Source organism: Aquarana catesbeiana, linkage group LG06 (assembly GCF_042186555.1).
Source record: "Aquarana catesbeiana isolate 2022-GZ linkage group LG06, ASM4218655v1, whole genome shotgun sequence".
Classification (NCBI taxonomy): Eukaryota; Metazoa; Chordata; class Amphibia; order Anura; family Ranidae; genus Aquarana; species Aquarana catesbeiana.
The window spans coordinates 261,013,161-261,021,669 of NC_133329.1; positions in this window are offsets into that span (position 1 = coordinate 261,013,161).

An 8,509-nucleotide genomic window follows, 5' to 3' on the forward strand; every position below is an offset into this window, starting at 1 on the left:
CAAACATGCAAATTAGCTGTTTTGGAGCAACATCCGACTGTGTGTACGCTCCATCGGACAAACTTTTTCTGTTTCCATCGGACTTTTGTTGGCTGTGCGAACGGACAAACTTTGCAGCAACAAAAGTCCGATGGAGCAAAGTCCGATCGTGTGTACACAAAAGCATCAGGCTTTTGTACAAACTACAGTACGCGGCCGCGAGAATGTTTCCAGCGTGAACCCATCGCGCTGGTTCTCAGCGACAGGGTACTGTACATCTCGCGCTGGCTGCAATAGGAAAAACACATTTTCCTATTGCGGCGAGCGCGAGAGGGAATTCCCCTCTGGGGGCATACCAGGCCCTTAGGTCTGGTATGGATTTTAAGAGGAACCCCATACGCTGAAAAAACGGCGTGGGGGTCCCCCCAAAATCCATACCAGACCCTTATCCGAGCACGCAGCCCGGCCAGTCAGGAAAGGGGGTGGGGACGAGTGAGTGCCCCCCCTCCTGAGCCGTACCGGGCCGCATGCCCTCAACATGGGGGGTGGGTGCTTTGGGGGAGGGGGCGCCCTGCGGCCCCCCCACCCCAAAGCACCTTGTCCCCATGTTGATGGTGACAAGGGCCTCTTCCCGACAACCCTGGCCGTTGGTTGTCGGGGTCTGTGGGCTTATCGGAATCCGGGAGCCCCCTTTAATAAGGGGGCCCCCAGATCCCGGCCCCCTACCCAATGTGAATGAGTATGGGGTACCCATTCACCTAGGGAAAAAAAGTGTCAATAAAAAAAACACTACACAGGCTTTAAAAGTAATTTATTAGGCAGCTCCGGGGGTCTTCTGCCGACTTCGGGAGTCTCTCAGGCCTCTTCTCCCTCTCCCGATGTCGTCTCCGTGCTCTCTGGTTCTTCTCCGATGCCTTCTTCCTTCTGCCAGGCTCCTCCGCTATCTTCTGCTCTTTTGCCACTCTTTTGCTAGCGGAGGAGCCCAGTCTTTTCAGACGTCTTCTTCCCTCTTCTCTTCCAGAGATGTTGACACAACGCTCTCTCCAGCTGTAATGCGGTCTGTGCGCTCTGCTATGGCTTATATAGGCGGTGAACCCGCCCCCATATGACATCACAGTTCCGGGGCATGCTGGGACTGTGAGGTCATAAGGGGGCATGGTCATGTCATCCTATGACCATGCCCCCTTATGACCTCACAGTCCCAGCATGCCCCGGGACTTTGATGTCATAGGGGGCGGGGTCACCACCTATATAAGTCATAGAGCGCACAGACAGCATTACAGCCGGAGAGAGCGTCGTGTCAACATCTCTGGAAGAGAAGAGGGAAGAAGACGAGCCAGATGTCCGGGCCACCGCTAGCAAAAGAGCGGCAGAAGATAGCGGAGGAGCCGGCAGAAGATCCAGACACCGGGAGAAGACGCCGGAGAGACCCCCGGAGTTGGAAGAAGACCCCCGGAGTCAGAAGAAGACCCCCGGAGCGGCCTAATAAATTACTTTAAAAACCTGTGTACTGTGTTTTTTTCTTGACACTTTTTTCCCTAGGTGAATGGGTAGGGGTACGATGTACCCCATACTCATTCACAAAGGGTGGGGGGCCGGGATCTGGGGGCCACCTTTTTAAAGGGGACTCCCGTTTCCAATAAGACCCTCACCCGCAGACCCCGACAACCAACGGCCAGGGTTGTCGGGAAGAGGCCGTTGTCCTCATCAACATGGGGACAAGGTGCTTTGGGGTGGGGGGGCCGCAGGGCGCCCCCTCCCCCAAAGCACCCACCCCCCATGTTGAGGGTATGCGGCCTGGTACGGCTCAGGAGGGGGGGGCACTCGCTCGTCCCCACCCCCTTTCTTGACCGGTCGGGCTGCATGCTCGGATAAGGGTCTGGTACGGATTTTGGGGGGACCCCCACGCTGTTTTTTTGGCGTAGGGGGTTCCCCTTAAAATCCATACCAGATCTAAGGGCCTGGTATGCCCCTGGAGGGGAACCCATTCCGTTTTTTTTATTTAAAATTTGGCGTGGAGTTCCCCCTCAAGATTCATACCAAACACAGTGCCTGGCATTGGCGGGGATCCAACTCAGATCCCCGCACCAGTGTGAAGCCGGCTCACAAGGTGTCAATCTCGCCAATAAAAGTGGCGAGATTGACACAATATCAGACAACAATGCAGAAGTTGACCAAAGGGTGGTGGTAAAGAGCTGAAAAACCACGTGATTTGGTGAAAGTTGGCTGGAAAAGCCCTGCCGTCTGTATGCAAGACAAACTTCTGGCCAACGCCCTTTGTACACAAATCCAAGGGAAAGTTTGTACAAAGTCCTATCGTGTGTATGGGGCTTTATAGAGGTTTTTAAACTGTGAATACAACAATCCATGGATAAGAAACTATATAACCAAAAAGGGGATTCCATGTGCCATCTGTGCTGGAGTGAAGACACAGACAATAAAACCACCACCGGTTAGTGAGGAGGCTTACCGGATTAAGGAGACTCAAATTGGCATATCCTCAATTAGTCAACAAGGCATGTGGTGTAAACACCAATTCACAAGACCTCCACATCCAGGCTCCAGTTCAGGATGGAAGATGGTACAATTGGTCAAGAGATATCACAAAGAAGCAGTCCTCAGATGTAGCCAACTTGTCAGACCAAATCCTCAATCATTAGATGTGGTGGTTGCATTTGTTTTCTTTTTTTAGGCTTTTTCCCTCTGTTTCACATGGTGATCTCACACCACCTGTATTAGAATGTCTCCACTCGGATAGGATGGATCCCTATTACAGAGATCAAACTTGCTTTGTGGATAAGACCACTAACATGTAAATGATTCCCCGATTAGCCAAGATCCAAATGCTTCAGAACTCAGGTGTTACAAGAACCAAAGGTTTTTTATTTTTCACATATTTCTTGGTATACACTTGTCTTAGTGTCGTGCTAGGTGCTATAAGACATATGTTTATATGTCAGCGCAGTATACACCAATTTTTCTATATAAGGCATGGTAATGCACTGTAACTATGCATTGTAGTTTCAATCTCATTTCACCCACAAGCATACCTACAGTGCACTGCAATGTTTGTACAGTATAGTACACTGCAATGCACAGATGCATATGCATCACAAAAAAATATGTGCAGGACCTTTTTCTGCTTGCATTGAGGTGTGTTGACAGACAAGTCTTTTTGAATAGCCTCCTATCAAAATGCATCTCAATGCATGAAAATGAGTGCTTAGCAATGCACAGTGTTATGGTGTTAATGGACCCTTAGAAGCAATGCAATGCATAATCAGACATTTAAAGTTGAGACTATGGGGGTTATTTACGAAAGGCAAATCCACTTTGCACTGCAAGTGCACTTGGAAGTGCAGTCACTCTAAATCTAAGGGGTAGATCTGAAATGAGGGAAAGCTCTGAAGATTTTATCATCCAATCATGTGCAAGCTAAAATGCTGTTTTTTTATTCTCCATGCATGTCCCCCTCGGATCTACAGCGACTTTACTTCCAAGTGCACTTACAGTGCCCTTTCACGGGCACTTGCAGTGCAAAGTGGATTTGCCTTTAGTAAATAACCCCCTGTGTATTTAATTACAAATTAGACACTGATTATTTGAAGTTGATGTCATTCTTGATGAACCCTTGAAAAAAACTCTGGAAACAGGCAACTTGATGCTCATACAACAGCTTATCTAAAATTGGAACATTTTACATAATCATTATTTTGAATGTAGTAGAAAATTGACATACATTCTGAATTTTTCCGAGTTTTCAGTAAACTCATATATTACATATATATATATATATATATATATATTTTCTGCTAATTCTCAGCAACGTAAGAAAGATAGGGGGCGCTAGATACCATAATATTCAAGTGCTCTAAATAAATATATCTCCTGTGTTACCAAAAAAAATGAAAATCATAATATTGACAAATCATATTTAGATTATACATTGAAGTGCCCACATTAGTGAAAACATATATAGTGATAGATTGTCCACATAAAAAAGTGATTGAAGTAGTTGAAGTGATATCTTTCAATATTATCCCAATCTTGTTGCTGTAAACAAAAGGTTTTCCATCACCAAAGAAACAAAAGAAAAGGAAAACACCTAGAAGTAGTAGATATCTGCTTACCAGATACCAATGACTCCTTTAGTTAAAAAGGGAGTCACTAGCGCTTGTGCAGGGTTGTGCCTGTTCACATGGATGGCCGGACTGTGGTTCGTATTATAGGCATGGATCGTTCCCGTCAGGCTCATTCAAGATAGGATAAGGATACATAGGAAACAAAAACAGTCTCCATAGCGTAAAACCATTTATTAAAAAAGTAAACAAATTAAAAAGCCAAATGGCCGCTTACATTGGTGGGTGCCTACCCGGCACTGGGGCTGCTTGCATGTCAGGGTGACTTTGCAGTCAGAAAAAGCCTTTCATGTCTCCTCCACGCTGGCGTGCGTTCCAGCTTACACAGGGGGGCAGCCAAAGAATCCGGATGTTGTTGGATGATAGGACATGTGACCACGTACCGCTCCGACGTACATTTCGTAGTGAACGTCTTCAGGGAAGCGTACGTTGGTCACTAAAATGGTGGCTTTTATTAGGAACAGGAAGGGGGCGGGTAATTGGCAAATGGGCCACAGGAACTGTGCTCAAAGCAATAAAGTTGGAAAGTTCAACTATGGTCTGGAGCTTAGCTCCATCTTGTGGATATTTACTATATTGTTCACAAAAGCTCCTTATTTAAAAACGAATGTGACTTTTTTTTTTAATTAGGAACAGGAAGGGGGCGGGTAATTGGCAAATGAGCCACAGGAACTGTGCTCATAGCAATAAAGTTGAAAAGTTCAACTATGGTTTGGAGCTTGGCTCCATCTTGTGGATATTTACTATATTGTTCACAAAAAAACTCCTTATTTAAAAACGAATGTGACTTCATATCAACCATCTCCTAAGGGGAGATGGCATGTTATTATAGTCCCCCTACTGGTTAAAACAGGTAAGTAAATCCATCCATATAGGTGGTGGGGAAGTGAGAAAAATATATAAGTGAATAAAATTAATGGTGGTGTTTTTTATATAGCGAAAAAAACGGGGGGGGACTCATGTAACCCTGAATACTATAACAGCCCCAGTCTCGGTTTACATACAAAAATGATTACAAAACTAGATAGTATTTAATAAACCTTAAAAGGCTGCAATATGACCTATCCCCGTCTGACTCAAATAATAAAGAGGACAAAGAAGCGGGGGGAAGAATATTCCATCTTCCACCCTGGACAACTATCTCTGACCACAACCATAATACAAGTGGTGCCCAACTCACTCTCACGATCTGACATGGACAGATAATAATATTCCTAGACACTCCTGGACTCAATCATTTGTAAGAAAGCAATTAAGGTCCAGATCTATATTCATCCCATGTGGTTGCATAGTTCGTAATTTATAAAGCCAGTACGTTTCATTCCTAGATATTGCCCTTTTCATATGGGTACCTTTCCAATCCCTAGAGATTTTGTCGATCCCATAGAATGTATATAGTGATGGGTCACTATCATGGTAAAGTTTGAAGTGTCTTGAGACACTATGGTTAGGGTATCCCTTTTTAATATTTGTTAAATGTTCATTTATTCTTACTTTCAGTTGGCGTGTGGTTCTGCCCACGTATTGAAGGGAACATGGGCATTCCAGAACATATGTTACGTGGTCAGAATCGCATGTGATGAGAGGTTTGATATCAAATTGTTGTTGTGTTACTATAGATTGGAATTGGGTCTTCTTTTTCTTGGTACCTGGTTTTCTGGTTATTTTACAAGCATTGCATCTAGTGCAATAGTGAAACCCAGAACCATCCAGGAAAGTGGGAGGTTTCCCGGGGGGATCTGGTACATTTGGAGCCAAGCGATTCCTAAGGGTAGGGGCCCTTCGGTAGATAAACTTAGGTTTATTGGGCAGGGAAGATTGGAGATCTTTATCTTTGAGTAGGATAGGCCAGAATTTTTTGAAGATACCTTCTACTGTTTTGTATTGCCGATGAAAGCCCGATATGAACGCACAGTCACCCTTGTATTCTTTTTTTGGTTTGGGGACCAATAGGGACTACCTGTCCATATTTGCCACCTGTGAGACCAATTTTGTCAAGATATGGGCAGGGTATCCCTTTTCTCTAAATCTAGTGGTGAGAATTGCTGCTTGTGTGAAATAATCCAAAATATTATCACAATTTCGCCGTATACGCATGTATTGCCCTTTCGGTACAGCTCCTATCCATTGCGGATGGTGACAGCTGTGTGTAGGGACATATGCGTTACGGTCAGTTTCTTTAAAAAAAGTCTTTGTCCTAATATGATCACCTTGTTTGAAGAGTGTTAGATCCAAATAATTCACGGTGGCCAAACTGTACTCCGTTGTTAACTTTAGATTGTACTTATTCATATTCATACACTCCAAAAACTTGTTAAAACTTTCTTTGGTTCCCTCCCACAGAATCATCACGTCATCTATGTATCTTTTATACAGAAGAAGTGAGTATGGTCTATTTTTGAAAATGGTAAAAATTTTATTTGTGATTTTTTCAGGGTGGATTGGTTGGTGAGAGCCCACCTCACTGATTCTAACACATCTATTTGGCGAAGATTTGTATACAAAGACTCGATGTCTATTGTTACTAGTAAGGTTTGATCCGTGATGATGGTAGATTGTAACAGTGTAATTAGTTCTCGACTATCTTTGAGATAGGATTGGCTCTGTGGGACTAGAGGCTGGAGGAAAGTGTCAAGGTATTCCCCCACCCTAGAGTACAGAGAGCCAATCCCACTCACTATTGGACGGCCTGGTGGGTTTACCTTATCTTTATGTATTTTTGGTACTATGTAGAGTACCGGAATTCTGGGTGTAGTTAGATTCAAATAATCTGCTTCCTTCTGAGTTAATATTTGTTTACTGGTACCTTGGTTAATCCAGTCTAATAGTTGTTGTTTCAGTTGTGGGGTAGGGTTACTTTTAAGCTTTTTATACGTTGAGGTGTCATTCAACTGTCTCCTTAGTTCTGTATTATAGTTTTCTTTGGTTAATACTACCAAACCTCCCCCCTTGTCAGCAGGTCTCACCACTATCTGTTTGTTCTCTTCCAGTTTTTTTATTCCCTCCCATATTCTTTGGTTGTTTTTGTGTTGTGATATTTCAGTCTGTCGTACTTCATCTTGGACCATACTCTTGAATACTTCTATGTGGTGGTGAGAACCCTTTTGGGGATTGAACACCGAATTGTTTTTCAAATTACTGTGTACAAAAGGGTCTGTTATTTCCTGAATCCTAGTGTTGCTGGTTTGCCCTGCAAAATGTTTCCTGATATTTAGTCTTCTTATATATTTCTCAATATCTACGAACAGATTGAACTTATCTATGTTCTTATTTGGCGCAAATTTTAGTCCCTGTGCCAAGACTTCCAATTCTGCATCCGAAAATTCTATGGTGGTTAGATTAAATAATCCTGCTTTTAGTTGTTTCTCTTCCTTTTACTTTCTCCCTCTGCCTCTTCTTCCTCTCTTTCTACTCTTTCTATATGGTTTTGTTGTGAGTTGGAAGGGATTCTGTATGGTTCTTTCCAGTCTCTCCATTCCCCCCCTCCCTGGTGTGGGTAGGGGTTGTGTACTGGTCTCCCTCTAAAATTACCTCTAAAGTTTCCCCTTGGGGGCCTTGATGGGTACTGATTGCGGTTGTTGGCATAGTAGCCATAGTCTGGGGGTCTACAGTCAGTAGGGGGGGGGTCTATTATAGTTAGGTCCCCTGTATGGTGAATGGTATGTGGCAGGGTATGGGTAAGAATCCCCCTTAGGGTACTTAATAGGACCATGTGCTGTCCTATTGTTTTTGTGGGGTGTACTGGGGTCCCCTTTACTTTGGGCTGCCATAGATGCTACAGTGTTGTGTACTTCAACTTCCCTCTCCACTGTTGGTTCTTGGGACGGATTCAGCTGTAAATTTTGTTGCCATTTGTATACCATATTGTCTTCATAGTCCTTAGTATCTCTAAAATATTTTTTGAGCTTTTTATCTTTGATTTCCCCATCATATTTGGCTAGATGGGTGTTTAATTCCTTAGCTTTGTCTAAATACTCTTTAGAGGACATAAGTGGTTCCATAGTTGTCTTGAGTTCTTTGATCTTAGATTCCAAGACAGCTTTTTTGGCTTCGCGCCTTCTTACCATCATTTGCATTAGTTTTTGTTCACAGGCGTTGAAGAATTGGTACCACTCATCGAGTAGTCTCAAATCCTCCACTCCATCATTGGGGCTAACATCCCATCTTAAACTTCTGGGGGTTAAATTTTTGCCTATATACATCTCCAGAGATGCAATATCCCACCACAGTCTAATTTGCTTTTCAGTGTCATATTTGAGTTGTTTGAATCCCTTATCCAAATCTACATTATTGGTAGATGTTTGTTGGAAAATCTCTTCTACATTAATTTGTCTATTTTGCATAAAATTAAATACATCCATGGCTGCGATAAGTGACAAGTTTAAATCCAA